Genomic DNA, 24,851 nt, shown 5'->3' on the forward strand with positions numbered 1-24,851 from the left:
AATGCTTAAAATATATTTTTGTACTAGAGAATACTACGTCATTTAATGCTCTAATTTAGACATCCTGTGCCAGTTTTGCATTTCAGCTCATAAATTTACACACCCATGCCCTATTTTTAGATACAGTGAAGGATGTTATCACAGTCACCTAAATCAGTAACAAGGAAAAAATTTGAACAAAGTCTGAGGATAGGTACCTAAAAACATGTGAAATAAAAGAGCAGTTTTCCAGTTGTGCAACTATTTTCTAGCATTATTTTCTAAGTATTTGTCCATCAGAACTATTTTTCAATCTTTGGCACACTTATTTTTTGAGAAATCATTTTTTAAATTACAAATATAATACTGATTACTTGAAAGCCCAAATGGGAAAAAAAGGAAATTCTAATAAAGTCATCATTATCATCTTAGTAGATTTCCATTTATTTTTTTTTATTTGGTTAGGAATTTAAGGTAGTGAGCATCTTGCTAACATATATGATGTGATAAACTTTGTTGCCTTTTTGTCTACCTTTTGACCACTGGGGGGGGGGGGAGCTGTGTTTTATAAATATAGCAATGCAGATAACCATTCCTTCATATACAGTTCTGTCCCCAAAATTAATTAGTTTAGAATGCTACATATGAACCTAGATTAAAATACAGCTTTAGGGACCGGTATTGTGGTGTAGAGGGTAAAGCCTCTGTGACACCAGCATCCTACGTGGATGCTAGTTGCTGTCCCGGCTGCTCCACTTCCAATCCAGATCCTTGTCAATAGCCTGGGAAAGCAGCGGAGGATGGCCCAAGTGTTTGAGCCCCTGTCACCCACGTGGGAGACCTGGATGAAGCTGTCGGCCTTGGCTTGGCTGAGCCCTGGCTGTTGCAACCATTTGGGGAGTGAACCAGCAGATGGAAGATATCTCTGTCTCGCCTCTCTGTAAAGCTGACTTTCAAATAAGTAAATCTTTAAAAAAAAAAAAAAATCCATTCCTCTGTGGATGGAGCATCAAATGGGAGAAGGTCCATTACAAAAGAAATCAGCCATCTTTTAAAATGTTTATTTTCATCTGCTTGAAGACAGAGAGCTCTTCTATCTGCTGGTTCGTTCCCCAGATGTCCACAACAGCCAGGGCTGGGCCAGGCTGAAGCCCAGAGTCCTGTTACTCTCTATCTGGGTCTCTGATTTGGGTGGCAGGAGTCCAAGCACTTAAGCAATCATCTCCTGCCTCTTAGGATGTATTAGCAAGAAACTGGTTCAGAAGAGGGTGCCAAAACTTGAACCATCACTGCGGTAAGAGATGCCACCATCCCACTAGTAGTTTAACCCACTGTGACATAATGCCTGCCTAGAGGCCCAATTTTTATTTTTGGCTTTGTGGTTTTCTAGCTTCAGTTTTCTTATCCATATGTTGCTGCTGCTAACAACCACTGGTGTATAAATAACTGTTGCCATGTGTTCTAAGTAATTGGCATATATTAATTTGTTTACTTCTTAATACTGAAGAAATAGAAACAGTATTGTTCCCATTTTACAGATGATGAAACTGAGCACAGAAATAGTAAACCAATTTTTCAGATCATGTATCTAGTAAGTGATAGTGCTAGGATTCCAAACCAGACAGTTGGCTCCAGATTATGTTCTTAACTGCTGCAGTCATAGCTTTTCCCATACACATGGACTCATGTAGTCCAGCTATTGTGTTTCAACTGAAAGACATGTAGAGTTAAGTGAGTATGTGGATGTAAGTGCTTTGCCAACTGGGATGTTCTATTCAAATGTAAAGTGATAATATAATTAAGACCATGACATATTTAATCATTTTCACTGCTACATCTGCTCATTGTGTTGATTATACATTGTAAATCTCTGCTCCAAGGTAACATATACTGGATCATTTAACATTGTAAAAATATTATAACTTTGTGCATCTGTGTTTTGTCACTTTAAAAATCTCCTGTCCAAAGAGATTTAGAAAAATTTGTTGGACTTCACAAAAGTTTGGTCAAAAGTTTCATTTCATGTGGAGTTTTCATTTTAGATAGCTTTATGAATTGATATAATTGTTTGGTTCTTTTGTGGCTTGAAAAGTAAACTGCTCAGATTACAAGATCAACTTCAAGACTAGTTCTTTTGAGAAAGAAGGCTATAACTTTTTGTGTTTTAAAGGAAAAGCACATATTTTTGCTTTTGGATTCTTTAACGGTTTGCTCTTAGATGAGAGCAATGAAGTGTTTTTTTTTCTACTAAACTACTGTATGATTTTATTTGCTTTTAAATTTTTGTAATTAAGCTCAGTTTTTCTTTTACCCCTAGTATGTACTTTTTTTCTTCCTTACAATGAAGGTGTAAAAAGGCGAGATGATATGTTATAGTTAAGAAGTTCTGAGATCCTTCTCTGTGGAAATAAATAGCTTAGAACTAAATAAGACTGTACATGCCTATTTTAGGAAGCCAGGCACATGTGAAAACCAAACCTGGCAGGATGTGGGATTGCCTCCAGTAAAGCAGAGTAGCATCTTTACTTGCTGTAGTTCCCTGAGATACACATAGAAAACATACAGGCCCTTTATTTTTGTTTTATGAAAACTGTTGCTGAAAATGATACACCTAATACTTAGCCATCTAACTCAGTTAATGGTTGTCTAATGAAATATTTCCCCTCTCCCTTCTGTCCTTCTTTCTATGTTCTTAAATTTTATTTATTTATTTTGTATTTAAGAGGCAGAAAAATACTTCCAACCCACCCATTCACTCTCCAAATGTCCTCAGTGGCTGAGACTGGGCTGCAGCCAGAACCTACAACTGGGAATTCAATTTGGGTCTCTAGCATGGGTGACAGGAACCCAGTTATTTGAGCTGTTACCACTGTCTCACAGGTCTGCAATAGCAGGGAGCTGGAATTGGGAGCAAGAGCCAGGACTCAGACCCAGGCACTCCAGTGTGGGACATGGGCTTCTTAAACACTGGGCTACATGCCTATCTCCCCCCATCTTTTTAAAATAGTGGATGAACTATATTATATTAAATTGAAAACATAGATTTAAATATTTGTTCCCTTTCCTCTTACCCCTGTAAAATGCTGGAGTAAATACTATAGAATAGTTAGCATGGCCCTGATTTGTAGAGCTGGAGGGTTGGAGGAGTCTCAGGTCCCCTAAGATCATGTGTGTAATGGCAAGATAGGTTCTATTTCTGATATTTCTTGGTGCAGGTGGCCTCTGAGTAGCTGACGTTTTTCTGCATTTAATTAGGTTCTGAGGTGAATCTTTGAGAGTTTGGTTTTATACATTACTCAGTAGCAAGCGGCTACTAGTTCCAGGATTTGTTCTAAGTATGTAGAGGAAATTAGCATCAAGGCAAGCATACAGTCTGTGCTGCCCATCCCACCTCTGTGCTGTGCAGCCTCCTGTCTGGCCCCCTCCTGCTGGTCTCTATCTATATGATCCTGTGTGCATGTCTCACCTCCCAAGGTGCATGGCTTATGTAGATGCCCAGGACTCTGCAACAGGGGAGAGCTGGGGAGTTGGTTCCTTCCACCTTAAGCTTCCTCAAATAATAGTCTGATTGTTCTTACTCAGGTGGCCACCTTCTAGAGGTGAGCAGAGATTGGGCATAATCTAATGGGCTTGAGCACAGATGGGGAAGGTCCACCCCATAGGGACCACTGAAATTATTTGGTCTGACCCTGCCCAAGCAGCCTCAGGTGGGACTCAAAATTTGATAAATCTAAAGCAGGCTAATTTTTAAGTTAGTAATTTCATTGTGGCCCATGAAATGATGTAAATATACAAATGGTTCTCATCAGAAAAAATGTTTCCCACTCCTATTCTAGGGGGAACCCTCTGCATAAATGTACTAGCTCATGATGTAAAATGTTTTTCTTATTATAAATTACTGTAAGGAAACTTTGAAAATCACTTCCATAGCATAAGAGCCACAGATAAAATTAATTTGATCAAGAATACGTGCTATGAAACCAGCGACCCAGCTCACTAGGCTAATCCTCCGCCTGTGGTGCCAGCACCCCAGGTTCTAGTCCCAGTTAGGGCACCGGATTCTCTCCCGGTTGCCCCTCTTCCAATCCAGCTCTCTGCTGTGGCCCGGGAGTGCAGTGGAGGATGGCCCAAGTACTTGGGCCCTGCACCCACATGGGAGACCAAGAGAGGCACCTGGCTCCTGGCTTCAAATCAGTGCGGTGCGCCAGCTACAGCGCACCGGTTGTAGCGGCCATTGCAGGGTGAACCAATGGAAAAGGAAGACGTCTGTCTCTCTCTCACTATCCACTCTGCCTGTCAAAAAAAAAAAAGAATACATGCTATGCATACATACATATATGTGTATTATAAGAGAGGGTGGATGAGCATACACATACACACATGAACATGAAAGTACTTGTGTGTACATACCTACACATAATGTAAAATGTTTCCCGCTTTGGATACATTTCTATTTGATACAAACTATCAATACTCACTTTTTTACTATAAGTTTTATAGTCACTGATATACAGTTACAACAGTTAATAATAGCACTGGATAATAGATACTAAGAGTTTTATGTAAGCACTGACGAAGTACCTAATGTATGTTGCTTAATTAGGGATAAAACTCTAAGAAATAATAAATATTTGGCCGGTATTGGTAGGTACATTCAGGTTTTATGTACATTTTAAGAAACAGGCAGCTAGGTATGTTTCTTTCCCCTGAAGCACAATCTTTTTTTTTGGTTACTGTGACATAAATAGTAAATTTTTATAATATATTCACAGTGCCCTATGTAGCATATTCCATAATGTGTCAATTTTATGTATTTTTTGAAGTTGTATGTAATTTCCTATCATGTTTTTTCTTGCCTCTCAGAGTGTCTTTGAACACACTCTCCTCAGAGCTTATGAAATAGTGTTCATTTCTAACTTTTTATGAGATACAGGTCTCCTGGGAAAAGACAAAATTCCTTTTCATTCCTTCACTCTTCACTCTTGTTTTTCTTGAACATGATTAGAAATGTGCAAATAGCCTGAGTTCAGTACTGCAGAATTGTTGGCTTGAATGTTGTTTGAGAGTTATGTACTTCAGTTTTATTATGGTCTTGAGGTGAGCATTGAATCAGGGTAGGCACCCTGTGGGAGTAGAAGTCAGATGATCTGAACCATTGTCCTGGCTTTGGCTTTGTGACCTTGGCTGAGAAACTCATAGTGTCTGTTTTCTACATCTGGAATTTTCTTTCTTTAAAGACTGCATGGATGTGGTTAAATTCCCAGAATGCTCTGTTTTTTTTTTTTTTTTTTTTTAAGATGGATTTATTTATTTGAAAATTAGAGGGAGGGAGGGAGGGAGGGAGGGAGGGAGAGAGAGAGAGATATCTTACATCCACTGATTGACTCTCCAGATGGCCGCAACAGCCAGGGCTGGGCCAGCCTGAATCCAGGAGCTTCATCATGGTCTCCCACATGTTTGGCCAGGGCCCCAGGACTTGGATTGTTTTCCATTACTTTTCACAGGCCATTAACAGGGAGCTGGACCGGAAGTGGAGCAACAAGGACAGAAGACGCCACATCACAGGGGCCTGCTTTATCCCCTACGCTGCAGCACCGGCCCCTTAATTTTTTTTTTTAATCTATTTATTTATTTGAAAGTCAAAGTTACAGGCAGAGAATGAGACACACACACACATACACACACGCACACAGATATCTTCCATTTGCTGATTCACTCCCCAGATGGCTGCAGTAGCCAGGGCTGAACCATATAGAACATATAGAAGCCAGGAACATGGAACTCCATCCTGATCTCCTGCATGGGTAGCAAGGGCCCAAGGACTTGAGCCATCTTCCATTGCTTTCCCAGGCTTATTAGCAGGCACCTGGAATGGAAGTGGAACAGCCAGGACTCAAACTAATGCTCATATGAGATACTGGCTTCTTAGGTGGTGGCTTAACGCACTGTACCACAATGCCAGACCTTAGGATTTGTTTTCTTTTAATGCTGAAGCTTTGGGATCATCTGGAAATTTAATGGGTTGAACTTGATCATTTCTATAGGTCCTTTTGATTCATAATTTTAAGCAAACTTAAAGAATGTTTTTGCTGTTTATGTTTAGAAACAGCAAAACTGGTCACAAACATTGAATACTGGTTCTGTGCTCTGCAGCCATGTAAGATTTCAGTGAAAATTTTGTTCACTTTGTGGTATCAGAATTGTTGACATCTTAATGTATCACATAAGGTTAATAAGTCTTACTCTTGATTATAGAGCAGTGATTTGTGATGCAAATAAGATGTACTTGTATTTCTGTTACTGTACTTGTAACATAACATGCTTTTCTAATTCCATTCAGTTTCCATCTGTTTCACAGGTGTCTTTTGTACTTTAGTTTTAGCCACATCTTTAGACTTTCTGATACAGCTGTCTTATATGTGATAAGGTCTTTTAAAATTCTTTTTTAAAAGATATTTAAATATTTATTTGAAAGGTAGAGATACAGAGAGAGAAAGAGGGAGTTGTGGGAAAGAGAGAAAGAGATATCTTTCACCTGCTGGTTCACTCTCCAAATGGCCATAACGGCCAGAACTGGGCCAATCTGAAGCCAGGAACCAGGAGCTTCTTCCAGGTCTCCCATGTGGGTGCAGGGTCACTGCTTTCCCAGGCACATTAGCAGGGAGCTAGATTGGAAGTGGAGCAGCTGGGACTCAAACCAGTGCTGATATGCAATGCTGGCGCTGCAGGAGGAAGCTTAACTTGCTTTACCACAGAGCTGGTCCCATGATAGGTTTTTAAGATTCAAGTTACTGGGGCAGTGGGTTGAAGCATGGGCCTGCAGCGCCGGCATCGCACATGGGCACTGGTTTGAGTCCCAGCTGCTCCACTTTCAATCCAGCATCCCTGTTGATGAGCCTAGGAATGCAGCAGAGGATGGGCCAAGTGCTTGGGCCCCTGCATCCATTTTGGAGACCTGGAGGAAGCTCCTGGCTCCTGGCTTTGGACTGGCCCAGCCCTGGTCATGGCAGCTATTTGGGGAGTGAACCAGTGAATAGAAGACCTCTGCCTGTCTCTACCTCTTCCTGTAACTCTACCTTTCAAATGAATAAAATAAAATCTTAAAAAAAAAAAGATTCAAGTTGCTGCACTTAAGGAGCACCTTCTGACAGAAGGCACACGCTAAATGCAATAAGGAGATATGTAGAAAGATAAGGTATGACAGTTATCGAAGAAGTTTAAAATTAATAAAGGCGAGAAGAGTAACATAGCAAATCAGTGACTTAGGAAAGTAGATGTGAGGAAAATCTACTTGAACAGGAAAGAAGTCATAGATGGGAGAAGCCAAATTTATTTGAAGGAAATCAGGAAAGATGCCGTAGAGATATAGGTTGGGAAGAATAGGTAGCATTTTGAAAGTCTCAGGAATGCCAGGCATATCAGGGAAGCCCAGGCTTACACAGGATGCTTTGGAAATTAGGACACTAGAAAGAGGGAGGCTTATTTGGAAAGAAGCAGATAATCCTGACTTTGCAAGCTGTTGGAGTGATAGTCCATAAAATTTCACCCAGAGGTCCTTGAAGTCCCTTGCTAATAAATACGTACTTAATGAAGAAGCGTGGCATGGAATGTTTTCGAGTAAGCAGTAGCATTCTTGCTCACAGTCCTCGGTGTCCATTTTTGTCCTCATTGAGCTCAAGATTGCTCACTGCTTATAGTGATAATTTTGAATGCAATGGCAAGGGGAGCACAGAGGACCCTGGAAATATAGTAGGGATCCAATTAAAGGAAAACCTCTTTGAGGTGAGACATGAAGGTATGTAGAGAGGTGAAATGAGCAAAAGAATATGTAGATAGCATTTTGGGAACTGAGAATCATTATGTCAGGTAGCAGATACAAAGCTGAGAGAAGGAATCGGATCCTGGAATGTCTGGCAAGCTACTTTGAAGTTTGATAGGTTTTACTTTGAGGCTAAAACATTGAAAAGTCTTGATAGGGCACTTTAAGAAGATAGCAGCAGTGTGTGTGTAGTTAGAGAAATGGAAGGCCAGAAGTCAATTAAACCATTGCTTTGTTCAGATGAGTTCCAAGGAGGGGTGGGACTAGCGTGAGAGCAGGTACCTTGAAGGGGAAAATGTGAGAAAAATTATGGGGCGTTTGTCCCACTGAGCCCTTTTGTGTCTGGTTGATCCACTGTCTTTCACCCTGCTTGGCCTGTCGAGTTAAGTCTTCCATTGTGCAGTCTGATCCTGGATGCCTGAATAGCGCCTGCCTGGCTCCTTATCCTGAAAAGTCTCTTCTAGCTCTTCTCAGACTCTGCCCTTTGGGTCTCGGCAGTCTTGTATGATGGGCCGTCTTCTAGGACCCTTTCAGAGACTCTGGGCAGGACACTGAATGGTTTGGTACTGATTAATGTGAGGGAGTGATAGGGTACAATAGGACATGAAGGGGAGAAGGAACTAGATGATGATACCAAGGTATAAAGTTTGGGTTACTGGAATGAAAAAAAAAATACTTTTTACTATAAGACTTCATCAACTATATTCAAATACAGCTTTTATGGAGCTACCTTATATTTGTCTAAAATATATTTTTATTTATGTAATTCCTCTGATGCATATACTATGTATACAGGGAAGTGGGAGTCTTCTATTTAAAAGGAAACATGCTTGAAATTAGAAGCAAAAATAGCATTTTAGGAAACTGAGTCATTGGCTGGCACAAAGATCACTGGGTAGCTGTAGATATGAGGCATTGGATAGATGAAGTCCGTAATCCTGACCTTAGACTTTTATTCTAAATTGTAGTCCTTAGAGTTCAGATTTAATAGATATTACTCTGATACAGCAAAGTCATCGCTTTTGCCATCTTTCTGTGTAGAATTTGGCAGATTAAAAACAGGCTTTGCCAGAGATACCTGATCCAAAGAGACAGGGAAACATCAAGATCCATTTGTCAAGTGAGTTTGGTTCCTATAACTTAATTAATTGGATGTTGTCAGCATTTTGAAGTCCACCTGGAAGAATGTAAATAGTTTAAAAATCTAGATATTCTTTAATTCAGAGGCTTAAAGATTTATTTATTTGAAAGGCAGAGTTACAGAGGGAAAGCAGCAGCAGAAGCAGAGAGAGATCTATTCACTGTTTTACTCCCCAAATGGCTGCAATGACTAGAGCTAGGCTGATCCAAACCAGGAGCCAAGAGCTAGGAGCCAGGAGCTTCTTCCAGGTCTCCCATGTGGGTACAGGGGCCCAAGCACTTTGACCAACTTCCAGTGTTTTCCCAGGCCATAACAGAGACCGAATTGGAAGTGGAGCAGCGGGGTCTTGAACCAGCGCCCATATGGGATGTCAGCACCGCAGGTGGCAGCTTTACCAGCTTTGCCACAGTGCTGGCCCTGGAAGACATTTCTGACAGTCCTTTGACATCTTATTGAAATTGCTCTAGTCAGCTGGATAAGGAGATCAGGGCCTGAACTGGAAGCCTAGGAAATGTTTATTTACAGACAAACCAAATATAGCTCACATATCCCTGTAGAGACAACATCAAAAAAACGATCTTGTAAGAATCATTGTCTCATTTTAGGAATTTTGACGTGAAAATGTTTTTGTCACATTAATTAATTGCTAGTTGAACCAAGACTTTTGAAATAATACTTGCATGTGCTTTAGATTTTAGTAATTTAAATTTTGGACTGTAAATCTGCATGACTGTTTAATGTCCTCTACAAACACCAAGTGGGGTATGTATGATCTCTATTACAGAGATTTAGATCTTCTGGCTGTTGAAGCTAAAAAACAACAAAGCATTTTCAGTCTGGTCAGCATAATCGTTCAGGACATTTTTATAGCATGGTGTCATACAAAGTCTTATGTTAAATAAGGCAGCACTCACTTGTTCGCCTTCATTCTCCCCTGTTGGGTCTGAGAGCTGGGGGATTGACACAGGCTGCTCTCTTACATTCCCTTCTTTGTTTCCTTCTATTTGTTTACTTTCTTTGAATTAGACTGCCTCATCTACTTTTAGATTTTAAGTCCCCTAAGGCAGGGGCTGTGTCTCGGTTAGTTTTATGGAGAACACTCAGCATATTGTGGGGGTGTTATAAACATGCCATCTGTGCCAATTTAAAATTCAGTTTCAGACCTTTCAGTACTTTTCTTTGTGAACTAGAACAGAGGTGCTTAGCCATGAAGGCTATATAAATCCACTAAGTACACATTTTTGTGGCCTTATAAGTGCTTTTATCGTTCCAGGCGTGATATAAGGACACTGTCCTGTATGCAGTGCTCATTAGTATACTTTTATTTTGATGTTTAGATACCCCGGCAAGTTTTTTTTTTTTATTACTATTATTTGGGAGATAATCACACTGGAATAGAAAGTTGCTTCATTGGCACAGGCTATTTCTGTCTAGGTCATTCTTGATTATATTTATTGCTTGAGCTCTGTAGGTGCAGGATTGGTTTTAAGCTTTTTATCAAAGGGGAGAGATAAAATCATATCAGCAGTGCATTTAAATTTTAGGTTAAAGTCCCTGGAACTGATATTGAAATGCACACACACACACACACACTGACCCTCTAGTACACTCTTAGTATCTATACTGTAATGAGTTGTTTTTGTGGGTGGATTTACAACTAGTCTCATTACTTGATAGCCATTTTTATATTATGTAGATTCTATATAGCCTACCTTTTGATATTATTGTTAGTGTTACTCACTTTGGAAAGATCCATTTAAAAGTACAAATGTAAACTGCTCATTGTAGTATAATATGCATACATAAAACATACAAGCTTGATGAGTTTTCCAAAAGAGAAAACACTTGTAAAATCTGCCCTGGCTCAAAGAAATAGTATTGCAGTGACCCTAGAAGCCCTTTCTTTTCCCTTTTTAGCTTCACCTCTGTTCTCAAGGTAAAACACTTTTCTGACCTCTATCACCATAGATTTGCCTGTTTTTGAACTTTGTTTAAAGGGGGTCGTCCAGATGAGGGCATGGTGGCACAGCAGGTTAAGCTGCCACTTAGATGCCCACATCCTGTATCAGAATGCCAGGGATCAAGCCACACCTCTGTTTCCTGCTAATGCACACCCAAGAAGACAGTAGATGACGGCTTGAATACTTGCGTTCATGCCACCAATGTGGGACACCTGGATGGAGTTCCTGGCTCCTGGCTCCCACCTGGCCCAGACCTGGCTGTTGCAGGTATTTGAGGTGTGATCCAGCGAATGGTAGATGTCTCTGTCTCTCTGTATCCCTCCCTCTGTCTTCCTCTCTCTCTCTCTCTCTCTCTCTCTCTGCCTTTCAAATAAATAAATTTAAAAGTAAATAAATACGGGGCCAGTGCTGTGGCATAGTGGGTTAATGCCCTGGCCTGAAGCACCAGCATCCCATTTGGGCACCGGTTCAAGACCCAGCTGTTCCACTTCCAATCCAGCTTTCTGCTATGGCCTGGGAAAGCAGTAGAGGATGGCCTGGGTGCTTGGGCCCCTACACCCACATGGTAGACCCAGAGAAAGCTCCTGGCTCCTGGCCTCGGATCGGCACAGCTCTAGCTGTTGCGGCCAATTGGGGAGTGAACCATCGGATGGAAGACCTCTCTCTCTCTTTCTCTCTCTCTGTTGCTCCCCCTCCCCCACTGGCGGAGGAAGGACACTGGTCCTTTGGTCCTTCCCGGATTTGCTGCCGCACCTCCCCCCCCGGAGCGGCACCAGCGAGCTCTCCGACTGACTCTCAGGGGCCTCGCATGTTGTCTCTCTCCCCCTTTTATAGTCCTCTCCCACCAATCCGTGCTCTGCTGCCCACGTGCTGAGCACGCCGCTCTCTTCCAATCAGAGGTTGGATCAGGAATCAGCTAATTGACTAAGCAGCTGTGTAAGATTTGTTTACTCCCTCTCAGCGCCATATGATGGGAGATCAGACGCATAGAGTTAGTTTCAGTCCACAGTTTCAGTGCTTATTTCTCTCCTGGGTGCCCCGCCATGTTGCGGGAGACGGACCCTGCTCCCCACACTCTCTCTCTCTGCCTTTCCTCTTTCTGTGTAACTCTTTCAAATAATAAATAAATCCTTTTTAAAAAATAAATAAATACAATAACAGTAATCGAAGTTTAGAGATGAGGTGTATCTGAGGGGCCTTTTTTTTTTAAAGTGGGATCATGCAGCTCAGTCAGCTGTGCATCCCCTGAAAGACGTCCCCACCCTTCCCCAGAACTGCTCACAGCTGGCCTGCACCGAGGCTGTTCCTAGCCATAGTTATCTGGACTTGGAAAGAAAGGACCTCCATGTAGCCACATCATCCTAAACAACACACAAGTCCTTCAGCAAATGAAGTCAGTCAAGTCAGAAGAAAGCATCAACCTAAAATCCTTGAAAGACAAACATTTTATCAATATTTTCATGTTAAGGAAGTATGAAATTCATAATACAAAGAAGTTCCCCCATTTGCAGCAGAGATTAGTTTCTGTTGATGGAACACCTGCTGGCAGAGTGGTGTGAGCAGGATACCAGGCCATGCGCTTGATTACAATCCATAATAAAGTCACTGCAGTCTTCAAAAAACTTTTTCTGTTCTGTTTTGCTAAATGTACTCATACTCGTGAGATTCATGTGTGTGAGATTTCATCTGTTTTGTTGCATGGAGCTAGTTCATCCATTCTCATTGCAGGAAGATGCTATAAGTTATTCATTCTGTTTGGGGATATTTGGATTGTTTTGGTTTGGGGGCCATTAGAAATTGTGCTGCTGAGGTTAGCATATATTCACATTTCTGTTAGGTATGTAATGTCATGACAGTAGAACTGCTAGGTCATTCATTATTTCTAGGTTTACCTTTAGTAACCTTAGTGGTTACTGTTGATCGGTTTCTTCTTCTGCCAGCAGTGTTTGAGAGTTCCAGTTGCTTCACATCTTTACCCATACTTGTACTTTTTTCTTTTTCATTTTCACTATTCTTTTGGGTGTGTAGTGGCATAGCATTTGACTTTAATTGCATATTCTGATGACTGATGAAACTGAGCCCCTTCTGAGATATAATATTTATATGAGAGACCTTTTTTAAAAAAGATTTATTTTATTTATTTGAAAGGCAGCATTACAGAGAGGAGAGAGAGAGAGAGAGAGGGAGAAAGGGAGAGAGGGAGAGGGAGAAGGAGAGAGAGATCTTCAATCTGCTGGTTCACTCCCAAAATGACCGCAATGGTTAGTATGGGCCGGGCTGAAGCCAGGAGTGAGGATCTTCATCCAAGTTTCCCTTGTAGGTGCAGGGTCCTAAGCAGTTGGGCCATTTTCTGCTGTTTTCCCAGGCACATTAGCAGGGGGCTGGCTCAAAAGCAAGGCAGCTGGAATTCAAACTGGCACCCATATGGGATGCTGGCATTGTGGATGCTGGTTTAACCTGTTACACCATGCCACAACGCTGGCCCTGAGACAAGCATTTGACTAGTGTCTTTTGTAAAGTGTCTATTTAAGGTGACTGATTACTACTATTTTTTTTTTTTTTTAGTGGTAAGAATGCTAGCAAAGTTTAATGACAAGAAATAATGAAGACAGTACACCTGTCACACAAGACAGTCATTTCAGGGAAGAACTGAGCCCAGTCTGCATTTAGACTGGAGTTTTTATGGATGCTGGGTGTGAGCCCTCTGTTCCTTCTCCCTCTCTGGCCTTTCTGGGATATTGCTGGGTGGAGGGCTTTCTGGGTGTGGAATCCCTCCCAGAACTTTCATAACAGACCCTTTGATAAAAGGCTGATGAGATTCTCCTAAACTGCCCCCAGGGAGAAGGCTAGGCTTAAGCTGACTTTTTAAAAATATTTTATTTTGGGGCCATTGCTGTGGCGTTGTAGGTTAAGCTTCACCTGTGGCACTAGCATCCCATATGGGTGCTAGTTGGAACCCTCCCTGCTGATGGCCTGGAAAAGCAGTAGAAGTTGGCCCAGGGCTAGGGCCTCTGCACACATGTGTGAGAACTGAAGAAGCTCCTGGCTCCTGGCTTCAGTCTGGCCCAACCTTGGCCATTGCAGACTTTTGGGGAGTGAACTAGTGGATGGAAGACCTCTCTCTCTCTCTCTCTCTCTGTCTCTCTCCCCCCTTCTCTCTGTGTAACTCTACCTCTCAAGTAAATAAATAAATTTTTAAAAACATATTTTTTTTATTTATTTGAAAGACAGAGATCTGTCTGCTGGTTTATTCTCCAAATGCCTTATTCTCCAAATGCCTGCAGTAGCTCAGGCTGGGCCATGCTAGAGCCAGGAGCTCAGAACTCAACCTGGGGTCTCCCCCATGGGTTACAGGGGCCCAACTACTACTGCTGTTGCTGCTGCTGTTGCTTCTTATGGTTATGATTATGATTATCATTATTTAAAGGCAGAGAGAGAGAACTTCCATTGACTGGTCACTGCCCAAATGCCCGCAACAATCAGGGCTGGACCATGCTGGAAGTCAGGAACTCCATTCAGCTCTCCCACAGAGGTGGCAGGGGCCCAAGTATTTAGGCCATCTTGCACTGCTTTCCCAGATGGATTTAGCAGGTAGCTTCATTGAAAGCAGAGCAACTGGGACTAAAACCAGTGCTCATGTATGGGATGTTAGAAACGGTGGGTTTACCACTCTGCATCAAAAATGCCAGCCTGGGGCCGGCGCTGTGGTGTAGTAGGTTAATCCTCTGTCTGCGGTACTGGCATCCCATGTGGGCACCGGTTCGAGTCCCAGCGGCTCCTCTTGCAATCCAGCTCTCTGCTATGGCCTGGGAAAGCAGTAGAAGATGGCCCAAGTGTTCGGGCCCCTGCACCTGCGTGGGAGACCAGGAAGAAGCTCCTGGTGCCTGGCTTTGGATTGGCGCAACTCCAGCCGTTGCAGCCATTTGGGGAGTGAACCAGCGGAAGGAAGACCTTTCTCTCTGTCTCCTCTCCCTCTCACTGTCTGTACCTCTACCTCTCAAATAAATAAAAGTCTTTTTTTAAAAAAAGAAAGAAAGAAAGAAAAAAATGCCAACCCAAGACCCAAACTATTTGAGCCATCACCTGCTGCCTCTCATTTATATTAACAGGAAGCTAGAATCCAGAGTGAAGTCGGGACTTAACTCAGGCATTCTGATACAGAATAAGGGTACTTCTAAGTGGTGGCTTAACCACTGCACTAAATGCCTGCCCTTAAGCTGCCTTTTTAAAAAAATGATCTGTAGGAATATTTTTTACATATTCTGGATGAGTCTTTTGTCAGATATATGTATTGCAAATATTTTCTGCCACTTGGTAGCTTCCCTTTTCACACATTTCATGTGCCTCTTGATGAACAGATGTTCTTAATTTTAATCAAGTCCAAATTTCCATTTTTTTCTCATGCTTAGTGCTCTTTGTGTCCTGTTTAAAAAGAAATCTCTGCCTCTTGGGATCATGAAGATATTTTATATCTTACATCTTGTGAGAGTGAGAGCAAGAGAGAGAGAGAGAGAGAGGAGAAATAAATCTTCCATCTGCTGGTTCACAGTGGTTCTGTTGGCTGCAATGGCCAGGGATGGACCAGGCTGAAGCCAGGAGCCAGATGCCTCATCTGGGTCTCCCATGTAGGTGCAGGGGCTCAAGGAATTGGGCCATCTTGTGTTGCTTTCCAAGGTGTATTAGCAGAAGATGGATTGGAAGTGGAGCAGCTGGGGCTCAGACCACTATCCATATGGAATGCTAGCATTGCAGGCTTGTGGCTTAACTCATTATACCACAATGCCAGCCCCAAAGATATTTTATAATTTCTTTAAATTTTTTTAAAAAAAAGTCTTTATCTGAATTACAAAGCGAGAGAACTCTCACCTGCTTGTCTACTTTCATCTGCTGGTTTACTCCCCAAATGCCTACAACAGGCAAAGCTGGGAGCTTGGAACTCAGTTGAGATGTGCCATGTGTGTGGCAGGAACCCAACTACTTGAGCTGTCACTGCTTGCTCATAGGATCTGTGTTAACAGAAACCAGTGCCAGGAATTGAACCCAGGCACTCCAATATAGAATGAAGGCTTCCTAACCTCTGGGCACAATGCCTACCTCGAACATTTCTTTTAAGATTTATTTTTATTTATTTATTTGAAAGGCAGAGTGGGACAGAGAGGGAAAGATCTTCCATTTGCTGGTTCACTCCCCAAAGCGCCATCCAGAACTACATTCAGGTGTCCCTCATGATTGGCAGGGATCCAAAGTACTTGGGTCATTTTCTGCTGTCTGCCCAGGCACATCAGCAGGAAGCTGGATGAGAACAGAGTTAGCCAAGACTCAAACCAGGACTCTGACATGGTATGTGTGTGTCCTAAGCAGTGACTTAACCTGCTGTGCCACAATGCCTGCCCCCATGCCCCTGTGTTTTGTTTTAAAAGCTTTGGATGGAGAGGGAGCATTGCCCACAACACCATTATCCCATGAATACCAGTTGCAGTCCTGGCTGCTCCACCTGCAATCCAGCTCCCTGCTGATACACCTGGGAAACAGTAAAGGATGGCTCAAGTATGTGGATCCCTGCCACCCATGTGGGAGAGCCAGTTGGACTTCCAGACTCCCAATTTCAGCCTGGCCTAGCCCTGACTATTGTGACCATTTGGGGAGTGAACCAGCAGATGGAAGATTTCTTTGTCTCTGCTTCTCCCATCTGTATCTCTGCCTTCCAAATAAATAAATAAATCTTAAAAAAAAAAAAAAAAAAAAAAAAAAAAAACCCTCTAAGGATGGTTGTTGGGCACAGAGAACAAAACATTGCTCGGAGTACTCACATCCCTTATCAGAGTGTTTCAGTTCAAGTCCCAGCTCTGCTTTCATTTCCAGCTTCCTGCTAATGCACACCCTGGGAGGCAGCAGGTGATGGCTCGGATTTTGGGTTTCTGCCTCCCACGTGGCAGACCCTGATTGAGCTTCTGGCTTTGACCTGGCCCAGCCCTGGCTATTGTAGGCATTTGGAAGGTGAACCAGCAGATGGAAGATCTCTTCTGTTTGTCAGTTTCTCAAATAAATAAAATAAATGAATAAAAATTTAAAAAGGGAAAGCTTTATCATTTTACCTTTTGCATTTAAACCTATAATCTATTTAGAATTCATTTTTGTATGTTTTGTTGTAAGAGATCAAAGTCAATTTTCTCCCTAAAGATACCTTAGTTGATCCTGTTTATTTATTGATATTTTTTTTTCCTTTTCCTCTACTACAGTTTGCTGTTTGCACATTTTAATTTTTAAATTCCAGGTTTACTTTTGTTTATCTCCATTTTTACCACATTGTAAAAATAATTTAAGTATTCATGGTCCTGCTCAGATGTCAGACAACATCACTTTTGCTTCCACATCAGAAGTGCTATTTGGGGACCAGCATTGTGGCAGAGCAGGTAAAGCCACCACCTATGATGCTGGCATTTCCATGTGGGTGCTGGTTTGTGTCCCAACTTCTCTATTTCACATCCAGTTCCCTGCTAGCGGCCTGGGAAGAGCAGCGGAAGATGGCCCAAGTGCTTGGGCCCCTACCATCCACGTGGGAGACCTGGAAGAAGCTCCTGGCTCCTGGCCAAGACCTGACTGTTAAAGTCTTTTTCAGAGTGAATCAATGAATGGAAGATCTCTCTCTCTCTCTCTCTGTGTCTCCCCTTTCTCCCCCACCACCTACTGTCACCTTGCCTTTAAAATAAATCTTTTTTTAGAAAACTAGTATCATGGGCCTGCGCCGTGGCTCACTTGGTTAATCCTCCGCCTGCAGCACCAGCATCCCATATGGGCACTGGGTTCTGGTCCCGGTTGCTCCTCTTCCAGTCCAGCTCTTGCTGTGGCCTGGGAGGGCAGTAGAGGATGGCCCAATTGCTTGCACCCACATGGGACCCACATGGAGAGACCAGGAGGAGCCACCTGGCTCCTGGCTTCAGATTTGCACAGCGCCGGCTGTAGCGGCCATTTTGGGGGTGAACCAAAAGAAGGAAGACCTTTCTCTCTGTCTCTCTCTCTCACTGTCTATAACTCTACCTGTCAAATAAAAAAATAAATAAATAAATAAATAAATAAAAGAAAACCACAAATATCATTGTGCAGGCATTTGGCACAGCAGTTAAGATACCACTAAGGGATGCCTATATCCTGTATCACAGTGCCTGAGTTCCAGTTCTGGTTCCACTTCTGATTTCAGCTTCTTGCTAATGTGTACCCTGGGAGACAGCAGGTAATGGCTCAAGTATTTGGGTTTCAGGTACCCATGTGGGCGACCTGAATTGAGTTCTGGATTTCTGGCTTAGCCTTTCCCAGCCCCAGCTTTTGTTGGCATTTGTCTTTGTTGGCATTTGCATTTCTAATAAATAGTAATAAAGAATTATTTTTTTCTGTTTCCAACATTTGACCTTTTAACAAATAAGAGTTTATACATATACATATATATACACATTTATATATGAGTTATTTATTTACTTAAAAGTCAGAATTAGAGGGAGAGACCGAGATGTTCCACCCACTGGTCCATTTCCCAAATGGCCACAGTGACCAGGGCTGGGCCAGGCTGAAGCCAGGGGCCAGGAGCATTGTTTGGGTTTCCCATGCACCTTAGTAAGAATGCTGGTTCGGAAGTAGAGCAGCCAGGGCTCAGATGGGTGCCCATATGGGATGTCAGCACTGCAGATGGCGGCCTTAACCCACTATACTACAGTGCCAGCCCCAAGCACTAAAGTACGCCATAAGTTAAATGGGTGGATGTAAACTCTTGTGACTTTCCTGATTTTACTTGGTCTTATAATTTTACTTCTTAGTGTTTCGTTTATCAGTGTTTGTTATTTAGTAGATCGTTTGTATAAGTTAAGACCTTTTGTGCTAGTTTCTTACTAGGTAACTCAGTTATACTTTTGTCTAAGGAGAAACTTTCTTTCCAAGCCTGCCCTAGGGAATGTTTTTAATGTTGATGAACATGTTCAAAAGGTGACCCTGGGGGCTTATTAATACTCTTAAATGGATTTCCTGGAGATACTATTGGTATATCTTCTAACATCGCGGAAGGCTTCTTTCCTGTACCTTTTAAACTACATCTTACGAAGATAACTTTTTTTTTTCGCCGATGAGTTCTCTTTTATTGATATTCCAGGCAAATCTTTAGCAGATAGGCCTGAGTGATGACTTGTAAGGGTTTTTCTTACTATCATAATCTTTTTCAAAAGATTTATTTGTTTCCAAAGTCAGAGTTCTATCTTGGTTCATTCCTCAGATGGCCAGAACAGCCAGCACCAGGCCAGGCTGAAGCTTGGGCCATCTTCTGATGCTTGTCCCAGACCATTATCAGGGAACTGGATTGGAAGTGGGCAGCCGGGACGTGGACGGTGCCCACATGGGATGTTGCCATTGCAGGCAATGGCTTTACCCCCTACATCACAATGCAGGCAGGTATCATGATCTGATACCATTATGTGAAGTTTTTAAAACTTCTAAATAGTAAGGCCAGCGCCGTGGCTCACTAGGCTAATCTCTGCCTTGCAGCGCCGGCACACCGGGTTCTAGTCCTGATCGGGGTGCCGGATTCTGTCCCGGTTGCCCCTCTTCCAGGCCAGCTCTCTGCTGTGGCCAGGGAGTGCAGTGGAGGATAGTCCAAGTGCTTGGGCCCTGCACCCCATGGGAGACCAGAAGAAGCACCTGGCTCCTGCTTCGGATCAGCGCGGTGCGCCAGTCGCAACGGGCCGGCCGTGGCGGCCATTGGAGGGTGAACCAACGGCAAAGGTTCTCTCTGTCTCTCTCTCACTGTCCACTCTGCCTGTCAAACACACACACACACACACACACACACACACACAAAACCTTCTAAACAGTAGAGTTAGGATGAAAGTATAAAATCAAGGGGCCAGCATCGTGGCACAGTGGGTTAATCCTCTGCTTGCAGCACGGGAATCCCATATGGGCACGGGTTCTAGTCTCAGCTGCTCCTCTTCCAATCCAGCTCTCTGCTATGGCCTGGAAGAACAGTAGAAGATGGCCCAAGTCCTTGTGCCCCTGAACCCACATGAGAGACCAGGAAGAAGCACGTGGCTCCTGGCTTCAGATCGGTGCAGTTCCAACCGTTGTGGCCATTGGGAAGTAAACCAACGGACAGAAGAACTTTCTCTCTGTCTCTACCTCTCACTGTAACTCTACCTTTCAAATAAATAAATAAAATATTTGAAAAAAAAAAGTATAAAATCAAAAAGATGCCTGTTAAAAAGGATGTGGAATTTCTGGTTAAACTGAGCATGAGACAAATAAAAAATAAAATCCTGTGCTATGGACTGCAGCAGGCCTGTCTGTGGGTAGCCCTGTCACTGAGGATTGCCAGCAGTTAGAAGACAACTACAACTTATTTTGACACCAGATGAGCTCAACATAAACTCCAAACTCCTCTTAGAAAAGCAGTCCAAAGCTGTGTCCCAAAAAATACATCAGCAGCATCCTAAATAAACAACAAGCATGAAATATTTTTAAAGGTTTATTTATTTATTTGAAAACCAGAGTTACAGAGAGAAAGAGAAGGGGAGACAGAGAGAGAGAGAGAGAGAGAGAGAGAGAGAGATTGATCGATCGATCTTCTATCCACTGGTTCACTCCCCAAATGGCTGACACAGCCAGAACTGGGCCAATCTGAAGCCAGGAGCTTCTTCTGGGTCTCCCACACCGGAGCAGGGGCCCAAGCACTTGGGCCATCTTCCACTGCTTTCCCAGGCCATAGCAGAGAGCTGGATTCGAAGTGGAGCAGCTAGGACTGGTGGATGCCAGCGCTCATGTGGGATGCCAGTGCTGCAGGCAGATGCTTAACCTACTACACCACAGCCTGAAATATTTAAAGTTTTGAGGTCTTCTAAACTAGAAAAAAAAAATTCTGATTAGAATTTTGTATGCTTTGGATATTTTGCCAGAATATATTATACATTCTGTGAATTGAAAATAATTGTAATGGCATAGGATCTTCATGATTTATTCTTTTGATATTCATTTTTAGTTGTCACATGTCGTTTAAAAGGTTACCCCAGTGTTAAGTGATGTACATGATTCCCTTTTAATACCTGTTACATTTTAATTATATATTTATCTGCTTATCTGTATAAGGGAACAAATCTGATCAGATATCTTTCTAAAAGATTGAAATTTGAGAAATATATTCTGCTGATCACATTATTAAGTTTTATTACTTGGCTCAAATAATACCTATATGAAAGTCATTGTGCTAAGTATTATGGAGCAATTACTAAATAAACTATAAAAGTTCTGTTTGTTTTTTTAATTAGTTTGTTTGAAAGGCAGAGTAACAGAGGGCAGGGTAGTGGGGAGTAGAGATTTAAATCTTCTATCTATTGGTTCACTCAATGCATTTCCACAACAGATAGAGCTTGGCCAAGCTGGAGCCAGGAGCCAGGAACTCCCTCCAAGTCTCCCACATGGGTAGTAGGGGCTGAAGCACTTGGAACATCATCTGGTGCCTTCCCACGTACATTGGTAGGGAGCTGGATTAGAAGAGGAGTAACTGGAACTCAAAGTGATACTGTGATATGGGATGCCAGCATTGCAAGTGGTGCCTTAACCTGCTGTGCCACAATGCCAGCCCTAAAAGTTCTGGTTTCAAAAACATTTTGATAGAATAAGAAAGAATGGGAAAAAAATTAGCATTTATTAGGTATCCGTTATACATGACAAGTATTAAACTAGATGGTTTGCCTGTGTTTTCTTTAATTTTCAATGCAGTCTTCAGAGTAATCAGTAATATCCTCATACTACAAATGGCAAGCTTGAGGCTTTGTAAATTGCCCAATGTCACACAGCTAGTAGAGATTCATAACAAGACCAGATTTGCTCCAGATTTAATTCTAAAACTCATGTTTTTGAAAGTGGCCCTGAGAACATGGCCACTGTGAAAAAGAACAGGTAAAATTGGGCGTAGGGATGCTGGCACTGCAGGCAGCAACTTTACCTGCTACGCCACAGTGCTGGCCCCACTGCCTCTGTTTTTTCCTACAAATCACTGTTTGGCTTTTGTAACACACACACACACACACATATGCAGATAGGTAAGATATTTAAATGCTTTGTCTTTGAGATCTTTTAATTAGCGTGCTATAAAAACATGGCCGTGAAGAGGATGAGGCAAGAGGCCTAAAGGGGCTCAAGAATCAGTTGTTAGGAGGCTGTCTTATAAGGTGCACCTAAGATTTCAGAGTAGTGGTGGAATAGGAAGTAGTGTTCAGGAAGTGGAGTCTAGGCATCATACATTTTCTTCAGAGATACTTTTCTTAGCATCAAGGAATAAGGCATTAAGCCTTGGCTTTTGTGAGGATCCTTTGGTCTTGAGCAAGTTGTATAATTCCGTGTTAATTCTTACAGTCTTAAAAGAGGAGAGGAGCAAGGGAAGAGACAACTAATCTTACCATTTCCTTTTGGGATAATTGGAAGAATCACTGAATCATTTTTAATACCTCATGTGACTGTATGAGAAGTAGATAGATAAGAATGCCAGCTACCGCAGTGAAAGCATAAGACATATAAACAGCAGTTTCAGAAAAAAGAGTAAACTAAATCAAAAGGGAAAATTAACAAAATATAAATGATCCCTGACTTCTTTTGTTACCAAAAAACTTGGCTGTTGAATAGACTAAGAGCAGAAAGAGTGGGATTCGATTTATTTAGGTGGGGTTTTTGTTTTTTAATTATTTTTTAACTCATTAGTACTTATCAGAATTTTCTACAATTCTTTTTTTTCCCACATTCAAGACTAAGGAGTGTGTCATGTGCCCTTTGTTTTCTGTTGGTCATTTGGTCTGCACATATGCCCCATATTTCCAAGCCATACAATGGGGCATGTTTTCCAGACACACGAAGAGTAAAGGAATGGCACATCAGGAATCTAGGCCCTCCTAAAAAGTCTGGGAAGGGTAAATCTGTTTACCAAAGCACTACTGTAGTTTTTAGTTACTGAAAAGTGTGATTGTTAAGTATGTTTGATGTACTATCATCTGCCTCTTTCCTATAGCAGATGAGCTTTTATGTAGACAAGAACCTAGCCTTATGGGAGTTTTTCTGTTTGCTTTCTTTTCTTTGGTCCTAACTTCCAACAGAGGTAGACATAAGAAATAACAAGGTAACTTTTAAAATATATATTTTTTTATTTTTACATTTTTTATTTGCTATTGTTGATTTGAAAGGCAGGCAGAGAGAGAGAGGGAGGGAGAGAGAGAGAGAGTGAAAGAAAATGCAGGCAATAGTCAGGGCTGGGCCAGACCAAGCCAGAAGCCTTAAATTCAATCTTCATCTCCCACATAGATAGCAGGGTCTCATGTAATTGAGACATGACCTAATACCTCTCAGGGTCCACATTAGCAGGGAGCTGAAATCAAGTGGAGCTAAGACTTGACCCAGGCCCTGCAATATGGGATACTGGCATTCCAAGTGGCAGCTTAGCCTGTTGTACCGAACACCCATTCCTATGTGTGATGTTTAAAGAGACATGTAGGCTGGCGCCGCGGCTCACTAGGCTAATCCTCCGCCTAGCGGCGCCGGCACACCGGGTTCTAGTCCCGGTCGGGGCGCTGGATTCTGTCCCGGTTGCCCCTCTTCCAGGCCAGCCCTCTGCTGTGGCCAGGGAGTGCAGTGGAGGATGGCCCAGGTGCTTGGGCCCTGCACCCCATGGGAGACCAGGAAAAGCACCTGGCTCCTGGCTCCTGCCATCGGATCAGCACGGTGCGCCGGCCGCAGCGCGCCAGCCATGGCGGCCATTGGAGGGTGAACCAACGGCAAAGGAAGACCTTTCTCTCTGTCTCTCTCTCTCACTGTCCACTCTGCCTGTCAAAAAAAAAAAAAAAAAAAAAAAAAAAAAAAAAAAGAGACATGTAAAACATTCTGATATTTGAAATTTGAATATGGCTTGAGGCTATTCTAAGATGTGTTTTTTTTTTGTCAGTAAACAAATATGGTTTATATGTATTTTTGTTTAAGTATGATTTATTCACATAATGTTTCTGTGAAAATGTATACATGCACATCACTAATGATTTTTTTAAAACCACAATCACAGACTGTCATTTTCTGATTCAAAGAAAAAGGGAGGGCAAAGAAGTCCCATTTAGTACTGTGTTTTGGAAATTCAACATGCTGAATAATCTCAGAAGCAATCTCTTAAAATCTTAAATTAGAAAACTGGTATTAAGGCACATTCAAAAGTGGGACTGTGATTTAGGATCTGCACCCCCCCCACCTTTTAGCCTATTTAAATAATTGTATTCTTTAACTAGGCAATCATGTTTGTGATGAGTTCCATGTTATCTCAACATGCATTTGACTATTTACTGTGTGTTAACAACTGTGCTATACACATGACATGTATTATTTTATGTTATTGTCATAAAAGCTATGAGTGAAATTAGTAATGCCGTTTACATAAAAGAAAGCTAAGCTTGAGGCTGGTGCAGTAGGTTAATCCTCCGCCTGCAGCGCCGGCATCCCATATGGGTGCCGGTTCTAGTCCTGGCTGCTCCTCTTACGATCCAGCTCTCTGCTATGGCCTGGGAAAGCAGCAGAAGATGGCCCAAGTTCTTGGGCTCCTGCACCCACATGGGAGACCCAGAAGAAGCTCCTGGCTCCTGGCTTTGGATGGGTGCAGCTCCAGCCATTGTGGCCATTTGGGGAGTGAACCAACAGATGGAAGACCTTTCTCTCTGTCTCTCTCTCTCATTGTCTATAACTCTACCTCTCAAATAAATAAATAAAATCTTAAAAAAAAAAAAGCTAAGCTTTAGAGAGGGAAAATAATGATTTTTCCCAAAATCATGTGACAAGAGAATGGTAACACCCAAACTTGAACTTCAGATCCTTGGGGCTGGCTTTGTGGCACAGTAGATTGAGCTGTGCCTGTGATGCCGGCATCCCACATGAGTATTGGTTTGAGTTCCAG

At 42.3% G+C, this 24,851-nt stretch overlaps 1 protein-coding gene across 1 annotated transcript in view; it reads left to right on the plus strand.

The window, feature by feature from the left end:
- The window catches only part of UBE2D1 (ubiquitin conjugating enzyme E2 D1), a 44,402-nt gene that overhangs the window by 5,020 nt on the left and 14,531 nt on the right, over positions 1–24,851 (plus strand). The window lies entirely within an intron of this gene.

This window comes from Oryctolagus cuniculus, chromosome 15 (genome assembly GCF_051225735.1).
Source record: "Oryctolagus cuniculus isolate XC-2025 breed Fujian yellow rabbit chromosome 15, ASM5122573v1, whole genome shotgun sequence".
Classification (NCBI taxonomy): Eukaryota; Metazoa; Chordata; class Mammalia; order Lagomorpha; family Leporidae; genus Oryctolagus; species Oryctolagus cuniculus.